Source organism: Miscanthus floridulus, chromosome 18 (assembly GCF_019320115.1).
Source record: "Miscanthus floridulus cultivar M001 chromosome 18, ASM1932011v1, whole genome shotgun sequence".
NCBI classification, from domain to species: domain Eukaryota; kingdom Viridiplantae; phylum Streptophyta; class Magnoliopsida; order Poales; family Poaceae; genus Miscanthus; species Miscanthus floridulus.
Window position 1 is genome coordinate 30,538,863 of NC_089597.1, and position 23,274 is coordinate 30,562,136.

The window sequence follows — 23,274 nt, forward strand, 5'->3', positions numbered from 1 at the left end:
TGCGGCAGGTGAGCGGACAGGACGCACGACTTATGAGGCAAGTGAATAGGACGCAGTTTATCATGCTGTTCGTTTGAGCTACTCTCGGGATATTGTTTTCTCTCGTAATCTTTCATCATAAATATCAGCATAAATTAATTTTCAGCATAAATGAACAGCATAGCTAGCAGGTGACTGGATCAATCACAAAATCATCATCCTAGACACGAAAAACATGCGATGTAGCGGTGGCATTGGCATTTTCTTCCTTACGTACAATATAACACTGAAAAATTAGGGTGTGTTTGGTTCGTGGAATCACTCCATGCATCATGAGTTCATCCCATGAATTTTGGTAAAACCAACTCATTCCTTATGTATATACTAGTTATTAACCTGTGAGGAATGAGGTCCATTCCACAACTCAAATACAAAAAGTGAGGAGTGATAAGATGATGAACCACTTCATTCCTATGATAAAACACAACCTTAGTTTACGGCCAATTACCAGTAGGTCCCCATTCAAGCTATACCTTAATTAGGTATGAAATTTAGGTTCTGCTACGTATATATTCTAATTTGTAGTTTATTTTAGACTTTGCTCCAAGTCAAACTTTAGTAGTATTGATCAAGTTTTTAGAAAAATGTATCTAACATCTATAAATTCAAACAAATGCATAATTATTAAATATTTTATGGAGAATTTAATGAAACTAATTTTGATGTCATCGACGATGATGCACAATTTTCTATAAATATGATGAAAGCGACGAAAATTGACTTAGAAGATAGAACAAGTTTAAAGTGAGCTGCAATTTAGAAGGAATGTATATTTAAATAAGAACCTTAAAACTTTCTCTCCGGAACAAATAAAAAAGCTCGAACAAATAACTCTGACTTTGAGAGACCCAGAACTAGAACTCAGATTTGCTGTGCCCTTAGCTCCACCAAGAATTCCTGGAGCTCAACTAAGACCCTGTTTGTTAGGGGGCTTTCGCTTTTCCAAAACAATGAAGGCAAGAAAAGTCCTATTTTGTGGTTTCAACTTTTAGCAGAAAACGGTTTCGGTTCCATCGTTTTTCGTTTTGTTTTAGCTGCATAGTTGTTTTCGCATGGCAGGGCTTTTGATTAACGCCCTATTCGTTTGGGCTGGTTTGACTTATACGTCGTACTTTTTTAGCCAATAAATAGTATTTTTCTCAAACACGAAATCAACCAACAGTACTTTCACCCATGGTTTATCAGCCAAACAAACTCAATCAAAAAGGTCGTAAGCCAGTGAAGAAACACTGACAAGTGCCAAAGATGGTCTAATAGCTTAGGTGTAACGTAGCTCTCAGTATCAATTTTTTTTTGTCCTTGTGATGTGAGCATGCAAGATTAGTTTGGATGTGTGTCCGACCAGGAAGCGACAAGTTAATAACCAGCAATTTGTTTCAATCGTTTTCAATCGCCTCTAAATATGAATGCTCGATTGACTGATTGTTAGTTACCTATAAGCGGACATCTGCTCGCTTGAGATTTCTGTGGCTGTTTGAGCTGCAGCTGCTAACGCTGCACAGCCCATCGGCTGCTATCTCAGAGCTGCAGCTGCAGACTACTGTATTTGCCGCTGTAGGAACGGCTACACTGCTGTTTGAGATGCAGGAACTGTTGGCTGGCTGGCTGCTACGTATAATAGATAATTTGAATAGATGAATGAAAGGTTCAAATTCACTACGATATCCCTGTTTTTTAGATAAATGCACTGTAGATCCATCAACTTTTTGTACTATATCATTCAACCCTTTTAACTCTGAAAGTGCACGTTTGAGTACATAAACTTTTTAAGTTATGCCATTTAGGTCCATGGTCCTATGTGGCAATGCATACCAGCAGCCACCGTGTCCATAGGTCATGTAAGCAGCACGTGAGGGCCGTTTGCCAATCGTTTTTTTGCCGATAGCCCCCTATGATTTTCATTCCCTCACTTTTCACCCCTTCCTCTCCCTTCCCTTCGAAGCCATCGTCTTCAGACGACGCCGGGGCGCTGGGTGGGACGACGGAGGCGGCGGGTTGTTTCTTCCTCAAATCCCCGATGTTCCATCAAGATTCTAGCTCCTCCGCTACAAATCTGGGTAAACCAGGTAATGTTCCATCGATTAGGTGCACAGAATGCCACAAGTGGCAGGTGGTTCAGCGTATTTCGAAGCAACCCTGGAGCGACGGTGAGGTTTTCTACCGTTGCCCAGCCCACAAGGTGAGATTCAAACTATTTTGATTCAACTAGATGTTTACATTGCTGTTTGCAGTGAAGATTGATCATTTCCTCTTGCTTGTAGCGCAAAGGCTTGGGCTGTCCCTTTTTCAAATGGGAGAAGGAGTATATCGAACATGTTGATTCTTTGAAGAAGGAGGGCATAGGATTTTCTCAGCATCTGATGCCACAGGAGCAAGCAAGTGCCTCCAATGCCGAGCAAGTTGTGGAATCCAAAGAGCAGGAAGCAGCCGTAGGGATGAAGAAGAAAATAAGCATTACTGTTGATGCTGATATTGTGAAACATTTGGAAACCTTGGTGTCAGTGTAGAAAATGACCAACTAGTGAATATTTGTAGTTTTGCTGTATGTTGTGATCGGAGGTGGCCTAGCACTCAATGACATAGGATTTATACTGGTTTGGGCAACGTGCCCTACGTCCAGTCGGGGTCGGTCGGTGACTTTATTCCTGAGCCCAGGTGCTCGAAGTTTGCAGTGGGGTGACAAACGAGAAGGAGGGAGAAGGGGTGTACAAGAGGTCCGATCGGCTCCGGTCGGAACGGCCGAGAGTGACAGGAACTTTGCTATGAGCTAAGTGTTCAAACGGGTGCTTGAAGTCCGAACCTGATGGTTCTATGGTTCTGAGCTATCGATCTAAGGGACTCTGATCAACTGGAATCGGTTCTCCTTTGTTGGAGGAAGCGCACCTCTTTTTATAGATGAAGGGGATGGCTTTACAAGTGAGAGGGTGAGGGTACGTATGATGTCAAGCCTTATTGCCCATGCCTACCGAGCCTTGTTGCCCACACCAGCAGGTACAAGATAGTGGTAGGCGCCTACAACACTGTTGCTATCACTGTAGAGTGTCAGATGCACACGGGAGGTTGTGCTGCCTTTTTAGGGATGGTGGACATCGATACCTGCAAATACTGTTAGATGCCTAGAGTCATGTGAGGAGTCTCGCTATGTTCACCCGGTATGGTAAATCCTAGTGCCCATACCGCTATCGATGTCCAGAGACACGCGGGGGGCCTTACCGTATGGGAGTTTTAGCGGCCCCTACAATACTGTAGAGGGAGATGTCGGCGCCTACAATATTGTTTGTGTCAGGGTGGCTGCAGAGTACTATTCCATACAGGGTATGGTCCCTGGTATAGTGGTTTTGACTTGTGAGCCTTGCCTTGCCTTTCTTCGCACGTCTTCTGGTTCCTATCGAATGGGCGTCCCTGGTCGGATGGCTCCAGTCGGCTCTGAGTGCGTCGGTCGAAGAAGAGCGGTGAGCAGGGTTCCTACAAGCCTCGGTCGGAGGGACACGGAGTCGGAGTCGGAAGTAGCACTTTGGGCTAGGCCTTCCGATCGGAGAGGGCGTCTAGAGGTGGCTGGAGGCCAAAGCCAGTGCTCCGATCGGAGTGGTGGGCCCAAGGGGTCGATGAGCGGGCGCCGCTCCTTTTGGTCCAGACCTTCTAGTCAGGGACTGGCCGTCCTTTTGGCCTGTTGTATTTAGACTCTTGGGCTGAGCCTTGGCGTGGAAGCCGGTCCTCGAGGGACCCTGGGTTTATGAACCCGACACTTGGTTAGAACTAGTGACAACTTAGTTAGGTTGATGCAACTGACTTGTTTCATGGCTCTATGTATTACCTTGTTGCTGTTCTTGATCCTGGTTGTAATCACCATTAAGGTCTGAATGTGTACGGATGAATGACTAAGTTATGAAGTTCTATGCAATTTGAAGGTGTATTGTCTAAAATGTGAATGTGAGTTTGCAATTTTCTCTCATCTTGAAAAATGAAAGAAATCCAAACTTATTTCAACAAGCATAGAGTGTACACAGAAAATAAACTGATAATCTAAAGATGCTTTGATATCATTCCAGTGAACTGGAGCATTGTTTTGCAACCAAAGCATACATATAGTTTTGCTGGTATAGCATACCAAAAGCCATATACAAAAGATAGGAAATCTTTAGTTTGTTTCTTAATGTTTGCAGCTGAAACATTCACACAGTTTTGTAATGTTTTGAGCTGAAACATTCACATACTTATACCTAACCAAAAGGTCATCTTTCAGCTATACAAAAGGCAGAAAAGAAGAACATGCACTTAGAGTTTTTGCATGATTTACAATTTCACACACAACATTACTTGTCCTCTTCAACCAACATCACCATCAGGATTGTTCATTGCAGAAGAAACCTTCTTGTGGGATGTTTTCTTCTTGCTAGCCGCAGTCTTCTTTATAGCAGTTGTTTTCTTCATTGCAGTGGACCTTGATCTCCTAGCCTGTGTTGCAGTAGTGGGTGGAATTGGCCTAGCTGCTGGTTGGTTAGACAATATGAAACTTGAAAATGGAAATGGTTCTTTTTCTAGTAATCTACTCTATGATGACTAAGAATGGAGATGATTAGTTTGAATGAGATGCTGGGTGATCTGGAGGAATTAAATGACAGTGACACTAACCTCTGCTTGCATCTGGGACATCATGGTACTTGATAACTAGGACATCATTGGCATGTCAGTTTCTTCAAACATGGAAACCTGTAACATATAATTGACAACTTAGATAAGACATACTAGTACAATGTGCTAAACATGAGCAGTTACCTAACTAATCACTAGCATAGCAGTTTGAACTGGCATCATTGGCATGTCATAATCTTTAGTTGCAGCTTCCTCAAAAACCTCTTTAGTTTCAACTGGCATAGAAGTTTGGCTCCTTTGTGCAGGTATCTTGGGTGGAAGTCCAGCCTTTTCTTGTGCTACATGTAGCCCTATTATGTCCTTTGTCTCCACAGTATCTACATGTCATTTGAATTCCATGCTTTGTCAACCTTGGTCCATGACTACCTTGTACCTCATATGGCTGCTTCTTTCTTGATTTAGGAGGCCTTCCAACTTTCTTCACATATACTGGAGGTAGAATTACATTGCCTCCAACTTTCTGCCATGTGCTCTTGTCTTTACATGGCCACACATTGTGGCCATAAGCTCTGAGATAGCTATTGGAAGAGTAACACTCAGGTACAACTGACTCTGGTGTGGTCCTTTCATGCCTCAAGCATGAAATTGCATGAGAGCAAGGGATTCTAGTGAGGTCCCACCTTCTGCAATCACAAGTCTTCATTTTCTCCATGTTCCTATTGAACTGAGGTATTGAACTTGACCTTGCACAACACCAAAGTTGGTTCTTGAGATTTTCACCTTTGAAGTGGTGTTGAAAGTTGAAATATAGATGTCTGACACAGAACCTATGTTTAGAGTCAGGGAAGACCTATTGAACTACTAGAATAAGACTCTAAAAACAAAAGTACAAACATATGAAAATGGTGTTTTCACCTAGCAAACAACTACAACAAAGGATATAGTGGTGTTTTCACCTTTTGTTTATCTATCATGATGGTCCAAGGATATGTGTTATCTATGCCAAGGTCATTTTTTAGTGTCTCCCAAAACCACTTCCATGTCACTAGTGATTCCACTTCCACTATTCCAATGGTAATTGGGAAGATACATCCATTTGGATCAATGCCCACAGCTATCAGTATTTGTCCACCATACTTAGTCTTAATGTGGCATCCATCCAAGCATATGATAGGCCTACATGCAGTCAAGAAACCTCTTTTACATGCATCCAATGACATGTACAATGTGCTAAATACATTGCCATCTAGGTTCAGAAAGAAGCTACTGCCTGGGTTACTTCTTCTAAGTTCATGACCATAGTCCCAAAGTAACTTGTATTGCTCCACCTCATCTCCCATAACTTTCTTCATAGCTAATCTTTTAGCTCTAGCAAGCTTGGACCTTGCTGGAGTTATGTTCTAGCCCCTCTGTACCGACCTAGCAAAATTTGTGAGGCTCATCTTCTGATCTGCCCTAAATGTTTCCAGATACTTGTCAGCAAGCCATCTTGATGTGCACCTCTTCAAAACCCACTTTTTCTGGCATGTGTGTTGTCCATTAAATTGCTTGATAACCATACCAGGGGATTTGCTATCCACTGAAGCATACAGCTTCCAAGGACAACCTTCTGCACAGTGTGCGTCAATCCTCTTCTTCTCATTCCTTGGCAATTTAATTTTAACCCTATGCTTCAAACTGTATTATGTAATTGCTTTCCTTAGAATCTCAGGGGTTGCAAACAATTGACCCAATTTAAATATTGGGTTATGCATATCCTGCTCTCTAAAAGTCTGAAACCTTAGGCTTCCTCCACCTTCATCATCTGATTCAGGCAACTACAGCTCATCATCTTCTGTTGACATGTCATCTTCAACATTTGATACAACACTAAAAGCTTTCTTGCCCTTATCTTTCTTCTTGCTTCCTTCTTCATCATCTACATACTGAAAAATGTCATCATCATCTGCATCTAGTTCGTAGTTAGAATCAACAAAATCAGGATCCTCTTCACTATTAGCACCAGCACTATCATCATTTCTGTCATCACCAAAGCTCCCATCATTTCTATCATCAACTCGGTTTGAACCACAGAATTCAGGTACCCTCCCACTATCTGTATTCTCCATATGCATAGTCTTCATGGGACTAAAAACCTTAGGAGGTGAGTTCAATGGGTTTGCAACATTGTCATCCCATTGTAAACCAGAAAGGTTGTCATCATGGTCCAAATACAGCACAAAATTCTTAAATTTGTGAACTAATGAGGACATTACCATTGTGTCTGTGTCAGACCAAATTAATCTCAACCCATTTGAAAGATTCTTCCCAGGTAGTAGCTAGAACACCTTCATGTTTGGATTCTTTGGGTAGTGTAACTTAAAAACAAGTTGCTCTATGAAAAGAGGAGACCATTTAGCAACTTCTACGTGGTCAAACCAACTAACTCTTCCACCCGGATAGGCTTTGTTTAACCCTTGAGAAACAAAGCTTCCCCCGTGATGCATTTCCACTGAGAATTCTTTGTCATCAGTGCATACAGAAGAAAATCCCAAAATCTACAGCATAAATGACCAATACATGAAACCCTAGCCAACAAAAGAAGATATTTTTTGCAACAACCGAGCTAATCGACGCAAGAAATACCTCCTAAACCAACCGATTTCAAAGTTCATGACATAGAAGAACTCACCATACTATGCGCCCGTGCCCCCAGTGCTCGCAAAGAGGCCATCATCGCACCGACCGGCGCGGCAGTCAGCGCTCGGCACCACCACCCCGCACAATCTTCACCGCCTCCACCGGCTACGTCGTCGTTGGTACCACACGCCGGCTCCGTCGTCCCACCCAGTATCCCGGCGTCGTCTGAAGATGATGGCTTCGAAGGGAAGGGAGAAGAAGGGGTGAAGAGTGAGGGAAGGGAAAGCATAGGGGGCTATCGGCAAAAAAAAAAACAATCGGCAAACGGCCCTCACGTGCTGCTCACATGATCTATGGACACAGTGGCTGCTAACATGCATTGCCACGTAGGACCATGGACCTAAATGGCACAACTTAAAAAGTTTATGTACTAAAACCTGCACTTTCAGGGTTAATGGACCTGAATGACACAACACAAAAAATTAATAGACCTACAGTGCATTTATCTTTTTTTTTCTAGACGCGTCCTTTTTATGCTAAGGCACTGTGCGTGCTTCTGTGCTCCTGCTGCTAGTGCCCGTGCTACAGTTGCCCATTGCTTCTGCTGCTACTGTGGGTGCACAGTAACCTGCTGGTTGGTGCCAAAAGTCAATTGCTTCACTATTTTTTTTCTTCTCGTAGCTCACTACCACACAGCATATTGCATGAATATTATAAAATAATACACGCACACCATAAAAGTACAAGAGAAAAATATTAGAAGTTCAATATTCAAACAAAAATAAGTGTTTCACCAAACAAATAAGATCCCACAATTAATCTCTTATAGCAAACAAGACAACATTAAGGTAATCAAGAAAAACATTCATGTCTCCTTCATCATCTAGATAATTATTAGCTTCCCTTCTTTGAAATGAAGAAATCCATGTCCATGCTGCAGACCTACAGTTGCTAGCTAGTTGGGGTGATGGATTCGAAGCCATCCTTCCAATGGTTAGTGGAGCGGCATCCCCCCCCCCCGGAGCGATCTTATGTGGGTTGGCATCTTTTGGTTAGCTGCGGTCTATGATGACTGGCGCGGTTGTGACTGGCCACACATGCTTGTGGCCGGCTCGCCGCCGCTGTGACAACCGGCGGATGGCGGCTCGTTGAAGACAGCGGCTTGTGCGTGGATGCTCGTGGTTTCTCTAGACACTTGTGGGGCGTCGATGTGCAATGGTGTTGGCGACGCTCTTTGCTTGGTGCAGGAACAAGATGTGGCTTCCTCGGTGGCCAGTGCCATGTAGGATGAAGGTGGTTCTAGTGGGTTGGCATGGCGGCGGTAGGTCACGCATGCCGGATCGAGACCTTGTCGGTGCCCGCAGCGATCTCTTGCTGGTGGCAGTTGGTTGTAGTCGTCCACGATGTGACTGGTTTGGGCTTAGGTGTTGGGGGTTCTCTGGCGAAGGCCCTGATTAGCCCTTTGGCTTTGGCCGACAATGGTGACGCCTTTGGTAGCACGTTCCTCATTGAAGGCATTGTCGTGAGGCCCCTTGCCTTCTAGGAGGTTGGATGAAAAACATTGGTTCTCCATTCGGTGTTGATGGCATCTACGGATGTCGTTCCCCTCCTTGGAGGCATAGCTGCCGAAAACCTTACTTCCCCTACTAGTTTACATCGCCTGTGCTCTTTGGCGTACAAAGTGTCACTAGATATCCGTTGCTTTCAAGATCGTGGGCTTTGTGTTTCTTGCAGAAATGGTTTTGTTATTGTCTCTTTCGTGAGATTGTTGTTGTTCTTGTTTCTTTTTCTTGTATTGTAATGTTTTTTCTCTATTAGTACATGCCCAGCATACTCGTGTTGATGGCTTTAAAAAAGATTTGAAGCCATCGCCGCCATTCCTAAACATGGATCCATGCTGTCAAGAAGGGTGACGTGCTTGTTAGCTTCTGGGGCGTCTACATTTCTTTTCGTAGGGGAGCCGCTCGGCACTCGGTGCTGGTGGAACAGAGGGGAATTGCTCGGAGCTTCTCGGCCTCGGCGGAGGGATGAGCTGCTCTGTGCAAGCAGCGGTGGCAGAGGGACACGATGTGGCCCTAGTGAAGGAGACTCGGCGCTACAGACGAAGGGAGACACGTCGGCTGTAGGAGGCCTTGGCGGCGCAGGCGGTGGAGGCGAGCGACCAGCGGTGTAGGCATGTTGGGTCTAGGATGTCTTCAACGTAGGAAAAGGGAAGGAATAAGGTTGGATGATGAAAGGGTATTCGGACCATTTCTCCACCTATTAGCTGCTATTAGTTAGTTTGGCTCAACTAATAAAATAGTTATTACTTATTAGTTCCGTATTTAGCTAACAATTAGCTAGACCTGCTTAGAACCAAAAGTGCTAATTATTAGTAGCTTTGACCGATAGATCTAGTAATTAATCTTGGAACGAAAAAAATCTTCCTTGTAAGATGATGTGAAAGCAGCAATCGTGTCCATATGTGTATGATCCATGATGCATGGTTTCAAACTACGTGCTCGTGCAGCTGCATCCCATCAATACAATGTTGCCGCACATAGGTTGTAGTTCTTTCTGTGGTGGCCATGCCTGCGGTAATGGTGCAAAACCGTGTGTCTTAATCTAGAAACCAGTGAAAACTAAAGTCTAAATAAGCACCTTGACGGTATATACCCGTCCAACTTTCGAACTCTCTACTATTTAAGTGCGTACGTGATCACTCACACGTTGCACCTCGCTGAAGCCTGAATGAAGCCTTGCGTTGCACTGGCACACAGTCCACATGGCTCTTGCTGCTCTCCTGCTCGCCGTGCTCACATTCTCGCTGTGCGCGCCGTCGCCGGTCGCCCGGAGCACTACGTGAAAAACGGTTTGTAGCAACATGATAAATTTTTTGTAGGGACGGCTGGTGATGGAGCCGCCCCTACAATGACGTCCTCGGGAACCCAGAGACCAGACGCCCCTACAAATAGAACAGCAGAGGCGGCTAGTGATACGAGCCATCCCTATAAATGGGTCTAATTTGTAGGGACGGCTCACTCACCAGCCGCCCCTGGTGTTTTTATTTATAGGAGCGGCTGGTGATTGAACCGCTCCTACAAATACTCCACGTATAATTACCTACCACCAGCCAGCCCTACAAATGACCCACATATAAAAAACCTGCAGCACATTCTTCCTTTTCGGGTCACTCACTCAAACTCATGAAAGAAAGGTGGAGAGGCCTTGGACACCTCCCAAAAATTGTTCTACTAAGGGGGGAATGTTTTAGTCTCAAATCCTTTGATGCAGAGGTCGTAGAAGGTAAGAAAATACTATTCCACTTTTTTTTGAAGTTTTAATGGTTGGTTAGTCAGTAATTAGAGTTTTGTTTTTCTCTCTCTTCTATGGTGCTTGAGCTACTTATAAAGCAAATTAGACCTAAGTTTTAAATGTACTAGGGTAAATTAGATAGGGGAACAAGATCATACCCTTATTTGGTCCATGTTTTTTGATTTTAGTGAACAATTAGTTAGTTTTATGAATGTTTCATGTGCATGTAGATCTAGATCTAGATCTAGGGTTTGTTTTTTTATTAATTTCATTTTTGTAAATTTATGTTTGATGAAATTAGACTAGGGTTTGCATGAAAGATATTGGGTAAAATATAATTATTGCTAATTGTTGTCTTTAAAATTGCTTATTGTAATAAACAAATATGTATTTTAATTATTTATGGATAAACAGACCATTAATTAATTTTTCTCTACCATGGTGTGTTTGTATGCTTTATGTAATTATATTTGATTTATATTCATATATTTCTGAAGTATATATAATTATTCTCAAGTAATTATTAATTTGATTCATTTTTATATATATCTGAATAAGTAGTCCTTTAATATTTTTTTTGTTGTTGTAAAAAATAGAGTACATGAACTCTTGGATGTATGGTTCGTTAAGGTTCAAGGTAGATTTCCGTGAAGAGGTGGATAAATTTATTGAAGCCGCAAAGAAGCATGCAATGATATTGATAGAGAATAAGGATACAATTATTTGTCCCTGTAAAGATTGCAAGAACCGTATGGCATGGACAGATGTGACTATCATCAAATCACACAGTGTGGATTCATCATGGTGAAACGGTTATTGTTAACGACGAGGATGGGGAGGAATACGACGACGAACCCCTAGAATCTCATTCCCAATATTCAGCAGAGCTTGATGCACGAATGGATTCCGAGTTTGGCAATGAACAAGGTGGTGATGCTGGTGGTTGGGATGGTAACGACGAAGGTGGTGCCAATAATGATGGTGGAGCACGTGTCGGGGATGAAGATGATTTAGAGGACATGATTCGAGCCCTTGTACCAGAGATTTTACTAAATAGCCCAAAAGGTCTAAAAAATTTAGAAAGGGTGACAAAAGTATCGAAGGAGATTGTGTATGGTGTTGAAAAGGGTTGTTCGACACATTGGACATTGCTATGTTTTGTGCTTGAGCTACTCATCCTGAAGGCTAAGTACGGCTAGTCAGACTATAGTTTCAATGATCTATTAAATCTCCTGTCATAGGTGCTGCCACAACCAAACTCAGTTCCTGCCAACACATGCCAAGCAAAGAAGGTCATAAGTCCATTGACAACGGGGGTTGAAAAAAATCCATGCATGCCCCAACCACTGTATACTTTTTCATGGCAAAACGTTCAAGTCACTAAATAAATGTCCCCAGTGTGGGATCAGCCGGTACAAGAACAATGACCTTTACGGTGGGGACGAAGCCTCTATGGGGAAAAAGAGAAATAAGAAGGGTACAAAAAAGGTGGTACAAGAATCTCAGCCCAAAGAGGACACTCCATTATGCAACGATGCAAAGCAGAGAAGGATTTCTACCTTGGTAATGTGGTACCTGTCAGTGACCGACAGCTTGAGACGTATCTTCCTAAACCCTAAAGAAGCCGCACTCATGATATGGTGGGATGATGAGCGCAAGGTGGATGATGATAAGATTGCACACCCGGCTAATTGTAGTAAGTGGCAAAGGTTCGATGAGAAGCACAAAGAATTCAGCGATGACCCAAGGAATATATGATTTTACTTGAGCACCGATGGAATGAATCCCTTCAATGAGAGGATGAGCAACCACAACACTTGGCCAGTGATCTTGACCATGTACAATATCCCAACGTGGTTGTGTTAGAAGAGAAAGTACCTTCTCCTTAGTATTCTTATTTCTGTCCCTAAACAACTAGACATTGATATAGACGTGTTCCTCGAGCCTTTGATGCAAGAAATGGAGAGGCTATGGAGGCATGGGGAGCTGATGTACGATGCGTTCCGAAAGAAGGACTTCATATGTAGAGTAATAATATTTGTTACTACCAATGATTACCCCATGCTATTTATTTTGTCTAGACAGATCAAAGGAAAGATGGGATGCTTGGTTTGCTTGGATGGTACTACATGGGTGTACCTAGATGCATCCAAGAAGATAGTTTACCTAAGGAACCGACGCTTCTTAAAGACAAGTCATAGGTACCACAACAAATTGTTCTTTAGATTTTATGACAACACCTCGGAGATTGAACTCCCTCCGGAGAGACGTCATAACGGAGAACACGTGTACAGAATGATGAAAAACATATGCGTCGTCTATGGAAAGAAGAATCCGGATGAGACGAATAGATATAGAAGCACAACTCCTATCGAAGGCGTACCTTTCAAGAAACAATCGATCTTATTTCAGTATCTGCCTTATTAGCCAGACTTGGAGGTCCCCCATGCCATTGATGCTATGCACGTGCAGAAAAATGTCTTTGAGAGTCTCATTGCTACCTTGATGGACACAGGCAAGTCAAAGGATGGCCTAAAAGCATAGAAAGACATGGTGCAACTAAACGTGATGCCACAACTTCACTCGGTACCTGAGGCTAATGGAAAATACACTCTGTCCGTGGCATGCTTCAACCTAACACCAGACGAGAATTGAGCTATATGCACTTTCCTAAGGGGGGTCAAAGTCCCGACTAGGTTTTCAGCAAATTTGAAGAAGCTAGTATCGATGAAGGACTTATCAATAACACACTGTAAGGCTCATAATTGTCATGTGATGCTGACAGTGTTTCTACCTGTTGCAATCAGGGCTATAAAGCCAGAGTTCTTGAAAATGGCCATCACCCGCATGTGCTACTTCTTTTCGAAGATCTCACAGAGGACGATTGGTAAGCAAGAGCTGAGTGACCTACATAAATTTGTGGTGGAGACACAAAACCAACTAGAGATGTGTTTACCTTCTGCTTTTTTGATATAATGCAACATCTCATGATTCACATGGTTCATCAGATACAGGCGTTGGGCCCTTGCTACTTGCATGAAATATGGTCCTACTAGCGGTTCATATCAGTTCTAAGTCGATACGTTCATAATCAAGCATATCTAGAGGGCTCCATGATAGTGGGTTATAGTACTGAAGAAGTCATCGAGTGCTGTCAAGAGTACCTAAAAGTATAGAAAGGGATTAGTAAACCTGATTCTCATCACAAGGGTAGGCTGGCTAGGAAGGGCACCAGTGGTAGAAAAGTGTTCATCGACCATGATTACAAAGAGGTGAGTTGAGCGCATTACATTGTCTTGCAGAGTACACAACTGATGCAACCGTACATTGATGAACACTTAGCTATCATTATGGCGGAGAGAAATGGTCGTTCGGATGATTGGGTCATGAAATAACATAAGCAATGACTAACTACATGGTTGAAGGACCAAAACATACCACTTGGAGAAACCATAGACTCTATTACCATCAGTAGATTGACAGAGGGGCCATCGAGACAAGTAACATCTTGGAATGCTTATGACATCAATGGGTATACGTACTATACCCGTGCAAAGGATAGTAAATATGTGAACCAAAACAACGGCGTTCGAATAGAGGCTCTCGATGGATTGGGGCAAAAGATCCAATACTTTGGCATCATTGAAGAGATATGGGAACTTGACTATGGAAGAGATATTATGGTGGCCCTATTTCGATGCCGCTGGATCAAACAACACCAACTGAATGAGATTGGATTGAGAGTCCTAGATCTCGAGAATCTAGGCTACCAAGATGACCCTTGGGTGCTCGCTTCACATGTCGCACAAGTTTTCTATATGTCTGACCCACAAAGTAACCTCCCCCCAAAGAAGAAGATAAAGCACGTGGTTGTCTCCGGGAAACAGCATATTATCGGAGTTGATGGCATGGATGATGTTGAAGCTTACAATAACTACGATGAAATGCCGTTATTCACAGAGTTTCCTAAGAAGATCAGTATTGTGGAAAAGAACCTACCCAAAGACATATTGCCATGGGAACGAAAAGGTGTTAAGGGAAAAGCCGTTACATCGGGTTAGTTAGTTGTAGAACGTGGAGTGTTTGTGTAAGTGTGTGTTTGTAAGACTTCATTTATGCATGCATATGATACTATATATTTATATATGTGTGTAAGACTATATATTTATATATGTATGTGAGACTACATTTATGCATGTGTGTGAGACTACCCTTTGCAACATCCAGATGAATCTATTTCAACATCCACTCTATTACTAATAAAACTTTATGAAATCACTTAACACTTTATGAAATAAAGAAATGGCTAAAATAAAAGTAGGAGATACTGATGTGTTCAACAACTTTTATATTCATCACATTTACAGTTGAAATCATTTAGTGGTTGAAAATCAGCTTTAAAGCTGTCATTTTCTAAAATTGAAAATTTGAATTGTTCAAATTTTATCAAATAAAAAGATGACCAAAATAAAAGTTGTAGATAGTGATGTGTTCAACAACTTTTATATTCATCACCTTTATAGCTAAAATCATTTAGTGGTTGAAAATCAGGTTTGAAGCTGTTATTTTTTGAAATTCAAAATTTGAATTGTTCAAAATTAGTGACAAAGATAGATGACTAGACTAAAATGATAGACTATGATTTTAGAAAATTTCAGAAAAAAAACCATCACATTTGGAGTTAGTATGACGAAGAAAAACTAGTTACAAGTTTCAGCCATAGATTAAAAAGAGAAATCATACTTGTTTATCATTGATCATCATAAACAGTTGTGATTTTTCTTTTTAATCTCTGGGTAAAATTCGTAACTAGTCTTTCTCCCTCATACTAACTCTAAATATGATGATTTTTTTCTAAAATTTTCTAAAATCATGCCCCATCAAGTTACTGTGTTGATTTGGTCATTCTTTTCATTTGACAAAGTTTGAGCAATTCAAATTTTTAAATTTTAAAAATAACAAGTTCTAATGAGATTTTTAACCATTAAATGATTTCAGCTGAAAAAGTGATGAATACCAAAGTTGTATAACTCATCAAGATCTATAACTTTTATTTTGGTTATTTCTTTATCTGACAAAGCGATAGTAAACATTGTTCATAAATCACATGCTATCGTATAGTTTATGAAACTATGAGTCATATGTGAATTTATAAATAATGTTTACTAATACTTTGTCATATGAATAAGTGACCAAAATAAAAGTTGTATATAGTGATGAGTTCAACAACTTTTATGTTCACGACTTTTATAGTTGAAAGCATTTAATGTTTCAAAATCTTGTTTGAAGTTGTCATTTATTGAAATTCAAAATTTCAACTATTCAAATTTAGCCAAATAAAAAGATGACCAAAATAAAAGTTGTAGATAGTGATGTGTTCAACAACTTCTATGTTCATGACTTTCTTATTTGAAACCATTTAAGGTTTCAAAATCTTATTTGAAGTTGATATTTATTGAAGTTCAAAATTTGAACCATTCAAATTTGGTCAATTGAAAAATGACCAAAATGTAACTTGTACATCTTGATGAGTTCTACAACTTTGATGTTTATAAAATTTTTATTTAAGGTCATTTAGTGTCCTAAAATTCTCTTTATTGTTTTGAAATTCAAATTTTATATTTTTAAAATATTATTTTTGTAAAGAAGAAAATATAAAATTATATTTGTATATATATATATATCGTGAAATTGTTTATATTTATATTTATTTATACATATATAGAATAATAAAAAAGTATTATATAAGTTTACATTGTGTTCTTTATATATAAATTACAAAATTATTAATTAAAATAAATTGAAAAATATTTGTAAGGGTGGCTTACTCAGGAACCGCCCCTACAAATTGATTTGTAGGGGCGGCTGCCTCAGGAACCACCCCTAGAAATGACCTACGATATAAAACCAAGAGCTCGCGGGAGGCCGAAATTACTCTAAGTCCTGGGCGCTTTCTTCCTCTCGGACGTCGGCAGGCTGCCGATTTTTTTCTCCGCTGCCCCCATTGCCGCCGCCGCCATCTCTGTGGCCTACAACCGCCTTCTTTGACCTCCTCCATCCTCACCTAACTGCACCTCCGTCCACCGTTCCCCAACCGCCGCCTTTCCGTAGGCCACCAGGGATAGGGTTTGAGCTCCGCGGGCTCGGCCGCGTGCTCTAGCTGGTGTCCCCACCACCGGCGCTCCCTCTCCGACCTCGACCACCGAACTCGCCAGCCCGCGCGCGCTCTCCGACATCCCTCCACATCGCTGTCGCTTGGTCTCTCTTGTGCATGCGACGTCGACGTGGGGGTCGCTCTCGGGCGCTCCTCCACCGCCGTCACCTCGGTCCTCGTCCGCCGTCGCCATCTCCACCGCCATTGCCATCCGTCTCGAAGGTCAGTGCACCTCATCTCCTTCGTTGCAGTAGTTTCTGGATCCGCTAGGGTTTGACCCACACCTCATCTACCTTCTTCTCTTGTCACACCGTTTAGGAGATCCCGATGCTTGCCATAAAAATTGCATTATCCTTTATAACTAATTAGGAGACCATACTACTGGATTTTTCTACAATTTGTTGAAGCTACATCACTTGCAGTTTTCATATATGTTCATAACTAAATAAATTAAGGAAGACATCAAAAGAAATGAATTGGTGGTGAACACCTTACTTTCTGGTGATATTATATTATATTTGAACTTGTGATGCACTTGGTTTGGTTAGAAATCATGTTTGGCACATAAATAAATATTTAATTTTAGCATTTTTATAATTCTGGATAGTTTCTAGCGCTTGGTGAATTAGGCTTTGATAATGGTGTTTGCTAAGAATCATGTGAATACCAAAGTTATAGTTAACTTACTAAACTAGCTTGTGTTAAAATTTGGTGGCATTTGGCCAAGTAGTTTAGGAGATATGGCTGTTCTTAGCTTGAGTCCAGTTTTGGCTGCTCTCTGTCTTATGAAGATAGATTTCTGTTGTTAAGTGATTTTGACCTAGTAAAAGTTGGAATCATGCCTTGTGGTATGAAAATGAATTTTAGGCAATTTCATAAGCTTTCCAAATTGTCTTGTTGCATGTCATTTCGATTTGTAAATCTCCAGTTATGGTCAGTTTACTATGCTATTGTTGCTCTCTTACTACTGCTACTGCTCTCTTAATACTGCTATTACTCTGTACTATACTCTATTCCTCTATTTTGCTTGCTTTGTTGTGCAGCTACTACTACCTAACTACTACTACTCTACTTTCCTATATTTACTACCCTGCTATGTACCTAATTAGGAGACCATGCCTAATTAGTATGAACTGTAATTTTTATAGATTAAACTGTGCAGTTTTCATATATGTTTATTATTCCACTTAAATAACTAAATAAATTAAGAAAGGCATTAAAAGAAATGAATTGGTGGTGAACCCATTACTTTTTGGTGATCTTATATCATGTGTGAACTTGTGATGCACTTGGTTTGGTCAGAAATCATGTTTGGCACATAAGTAAATATTTAATTTTAGCATTTTTATAATTCTAGACAGTTTTTAGCACTTGTTGAATTAGGATTTGATAATGGTGTTTCCTTGGAATCATGTGAATACCAAAGTTGTAGTTAACTTACTAAACTAGCTTGTGTTAAAATTCGGTGACATTTGGCTAAGTAGTTTAGGAGATATGACTGTTCTCAGTTTGAGTCCAGTTTTGGCTGCTCTCTGTCCTGTGAAGATAGATTTCTGTTGTTAAGTGATTTTGACCTAGTAAAAGTTGGAATCATGCCTTGAGGTCTGAAAATGAATTTTAGGCAATTTCATAAGCATTCCAAATTGTCTTGTTGCATGTCATTTGGATTTGTAAATCTCCAGTTATGATCAGTTTACTATGCTACTGTTGCTCTCTTACTACTGCTACTACTCTGTACTATACTCCATTCCTCTCTTTTGCTTGCTTTGATGTGCAGCTACTACTACCTAACTACTGCTACTCTGCTTTCCTATATTTACTACTCTGCTATGTACCTAATTAGGAGACCATACCTAATTTGTATGAATTATAATTTTTGTAGATTAAACTATGCAGTTTTCATATATGTTCATTATTCCACTTAAATAACTAAATAAACTAAGAAAGGCATTAGAAGAAATGAATTGGTGGTGAACACATTATTTTTTGGTGATCTTATATCATGTGTGAACTTGTGATGCACTTGGTTTGGTTAGAAATCATGTTTGGCACATAAGTAAATATTTAATTTTTAGCATTTTTATAAATCTAGATAGTTTCTAGCACTTGTTGAATTAGGCTTTGATAATGGTGTTTGCTGGGAATCATGTGAATACCAAAGTTGTAGTTAACTTACTAAACTAGCTTGTGTTAAAATTTGGTGGTATTTGGCCGAGTAGTTTAGGAGATATGACTGTTCTCAGTTTGAGTCCAGTTTTGACTGCTCTCTGTCTTGTGAAGACAGATTTATGTTGTTAAATGATTTCGACCTAGTAAAACTTGGAATCATGCTTTAAGGTCTAAAAATGAATTTTGAAATTTCATAAGCTTTCTAAATTGTCTTGCTGCATGTTATTTGAATTTGTAAATCTCTAGCTATGGTCAGTTTACTATGCTGTTGTTGCTCTCTTACTACTGCTACTGCTCTCTTACTACTGCTACTACTATGTACTATACTCCATTCCTCTCTTTTGCTTGCTTTGCTATGCAGCTACTACCATCTAACTACTACTACTCTGCTTTCCTATATTTACTACTCTGCTATGTACCTAATTAGGAGACCATACCTAATTGGTATGAACTGTAATTTTTGTAGATTAAACTGTGCAGTTTTCATATATGTTCATTATTCCACTTAAATAACTAAATAAATTAAGAAATACATTAAAAGAAATGAATTGGTGGTGAACACCTTACTTTCTAGTGATCTTATATCATGTGTGAACTTGTGATGCACTTGGTTTGGTCAGAAATCATGTTTGGCACATAAGTAAATATTTAATTTTAGCATTTTTTTTAATTCTAGACAGTTTTTAGCACTTGGTGAATTAGGCTTTGATAATGGTGTTTGCTGTGAATCATGTTAATACCAAAGTTGTAGCTAACTTACTAAACTAGCTTGTGTTAAAATTTGGTGGCATTTGGCCAAATAGTTTAGGAGATATGGCTGTTCTCAGTTTGAGTCCAGTTTTGGCTGCTCTCTGTCTTGTGAAGACAGATTTATGTTGTTAAGTGATTTTGACCTGGTAAAACTTGGAATCATGCTTTAAGGTCTAAAAATGAATTCTGAAATTTTATAAGATTTCCAAATTGTCTTGTTGCATGTCATTTGAATTTGTAAATCTCCAGTTATGGTCAGTTTACTATGCTGTTGTTGCTCTCTTACTACTGCTACTGCTCTCTTACTACTGCTACTACTCTGTACTATACTTCATTCATCTCTTTTGCTTGCTTTGCTGTGCAGCTACTACTAGCTAACTACTACTACTCTGCTTTCCTATATTTACTACTCTGCTATGTACCTAATTAGGAGACCATACCTAATTAGTATGAACTATAATTTTTGTAGATTAAACTGTGCAGTTTTCATATATGTTCATTATTCCACTTAAATAACTAAATAAATTAAGAAAGACATTAAAAAAATAAATTGGTGGTGAACACCTTACTTTCTAGTGATCTTATATCATGTGTGAACTTGTGATGCACTTGGTTTGGTCAGAAATCATATTTGGCACATAAGTAAATATTTAATTTTAGCATTTTTATAATTCTGGACAGTTTCTAGCACTTGATGAATTAGGCTTTGATAATTGTGTTTGCTGGGAATCATGTGAATACCAAAGTTGTAGTTAACTTACTAAACTAGCTTGTGTTAAAATTTGGTGGCATTTGGCCAAATAGTTTAGGAGATATGGTTGTTCTCAGTTTGAGTCCAGTTTTAGCTGCTCTTTGTCTTATGAAGATAGATTTCTTTTGTTAAGTGATTTTGACCTAGTAAAAGTTAGAATCATGCCTTCAGGTCTGAAAATGAATTTTAGGAAATTTCATAAGCTTTCTAAATTGTCTTGTTGCATGTCATTTGGATTTGTAAATCTCCAGTTATGATCAGTTTACTATACTATTGTTGCTCTCTTACTACTGCTACTACTCTATACTATACTCCATTCCTCTCTTTTGCTTGCTTTGCTGTGTAGCTACTACTACCTAACTACTACTACTATGCTTTCCTATATTTACTACTCTGCTATGTCTCTATCTCACTCTTTTCTAGCTCGACTGGCTACTCTTTTATGCTTCGGGCAGCCCTTCAGGGTCAATTTGAAACAGCCGAAGGACTTAGCATAGGGCAAGGCAGGTGCTTGCTATGCTTGCTCTCTTCCTCTCTACTGCTGTCTGGTGTTTGCTGTGTCTGCTCTCTCCATCTTTGGTGCTGTTGGTGCTGTCTGGTGCTTGTTGTGCTTCCTCTCTCCCTCTTTAGAGCTGCTGGTGCAAATACCAGAGACGGCGTGTTTGTTTTACTTCGAAGCGGATTTTGGTGGGATAATAGAGACGACATGCAAATATAGATGCACGCTAGTTGCTAACTTGCTACCCTCCTCGACTCCTCCCATGTGCTACCTTCCTCTCCTCTATTTTTGCCACCTTTCCTATCCTCTATGCTTGGGAAGCAGCTGTTGTTTTTTTTGCCAAATCTCCCACCTCCTCTCCTTTGTTTTGCCAATGATGAAATTGTCTAAGCCCATACATTATATGGAATATGAGCTGATGATCAAGAACATGTGAGGAACTTGGCATCATTAGTAGCCGCCCCTACATTACCTTCTCCTCTCTTCTCTGTTATGATGCCTTGATGCTCCAAGTTCATGATCAAATGATGATTGATATGTTTCTGAGGCCTCTACTACTGCTACTACTCATTTTTTTGATATATTGTTATTTTATAGGACTACTTTAGTTTATAGACCTTTTTTATTTCTTATACCTTCTCGTGTACCTAAAGCACACTTTCTTGCATCTATTAGAACAAAGCTTGAAATAATGTTGTGGACACCAGACAGTGTAGCCCGATGCCTAGAGCATGATGAGCAGCCAACCTATGAGGAGCAAGCACTAAAGGACCAGCTTACTCAGGAGCAGTTCAATAACAAGTTAGAAAAGGATTTAGAAGTGATGCTTACTCAGGAGCAGTGTGATGAGGAGGAAGGAGGAGCAGAAGGAAGAGCAGGAGAGGTTGGTGAAGGCGAAGAAGAAGAGGATGATGATGATGATGACTCAGAAGAGGGATATGTAAGTCTCGAGGATCCTTTCCCATGTGAAGCCAGAAGGAGGCCAACGGAGGAAGATTTAGAGAAGGATTTTGACCCAAATGAGGAGGTAGGGATAAAGCCTTAGCTTGTAAATTTTGCTAAAGCTTTGGTTATGTTACCTCTACTAACACTTTAACCTATCGTATATACAGGTCCCTTATGAAACTCAAAAAAGACGACATCAACGTCCACGACATCTCGCTGGATAAGACGGAGTAGAGGAAAGGAGAGCAGAGACAACAGCCACAGAGACGGACATTGAGGCCTCTGCTCCACAACCTCAAGACACAACCATGACTACTAAGCCTAAGAGGAAATGAGGGGATAGAAAAGCAAATCTATATCCAAATAAGGCATGCTATGTGATAACAGAGGTCGGGCCAGCAGGGGAGATCCTTGAGCCAAAGGAATTAAGAGGATGATTCCATAATACGATCGGGGCCCTAGTAAGAGATAAATTGAACCCAGCAATCTCTAACTGAAAAGAGGTACCAGAGAAGAAAAAGGATGAACTATGGGATAGATAGCTGAAGCTCAATTTTAGATTTCCAGAGGATAAGCATGAACTGATAAAAAATGCTTTTAGGATGATGGGAGAGTCATTCCGATGTTGGAGGTCGGAGCTCAACAAGAAGTATGTGCAAAAGGGGTTAACTTCCTTCAACGAGTTCGACAAAATAACTCCTAGTCAATGGGAGGAGTTCGTGGCTTAGAAGACTTCACCGGAGGCATTGGAGCTCAGTGCCCGTAATACCGAGCTAGCGAAGAGTAACAAACACCACCATCATCTAGGCCCTGGTGGCTACTATGCCAAGAAAGAGCAGTTTAGGAAGATGGATGAAGAGGCCGTAGCTGCTGGGAATATCGATGTGACAAATTTGAAGGTATGCTCAAAGAATTGGATATATGTGAGGAGTATAGAATCATCCGATAGTAATTTTAAGTTTGATAAGCCAGAGACCCAAGAGGCAGTATCAAGGATACTAAAATATACTGAAGAAAAGGAGAAGGGCTCATTCAATCCTTCCAGAGAGAGGGACGAGCTTAGCCTTGGCTTGGGAAACAAGGAGCACATAGGCCGCACCAGGGGGCTAGGGAAAAGGAAGACCTAGAATCACGGATTCGAAGAGGACAGACACATGTATAAGAAACATGGCAGAGACCGGGAGACTAATCTTGAGCTCCAAGTAAAGGCTCTAGTTGTGAAGGTGTTGAAGGAGCAAGGACTATCTACGGAGCCACATACATTAATGACACCGCTGGGACAACTGACATTAGTTGGCAGCCCTCTAAAAGTTCCTAGCAGCCAAGGTTCCACTGTAGCCACAACCCCCCATCGATTGCATACGGGAACCAACTAGTTGCACCTTGGTGTTTCTCAGTTTCCAGCAGAACATTGTGATGGAGGTGGCAACGGGTGTGGCACATCCTTCCGATGGCTTACAC

The 23,274-nt window shown here is 40.7% G+C and overlaps 1 pseudogene; it reads left to right on the forward strand.

Annotated features, from left to right (window-relative positions):
• The first annotated feature begins 10,015 nt into the window (after positions 1 to 10,015).
• The window catches only part of LOC136523594 (purple acid phosphatase 17-like), a 28,384-nt pseudogene continuing 15,125 nt past the window's right edge, over positions 10,016 to 23,274 (forward strand).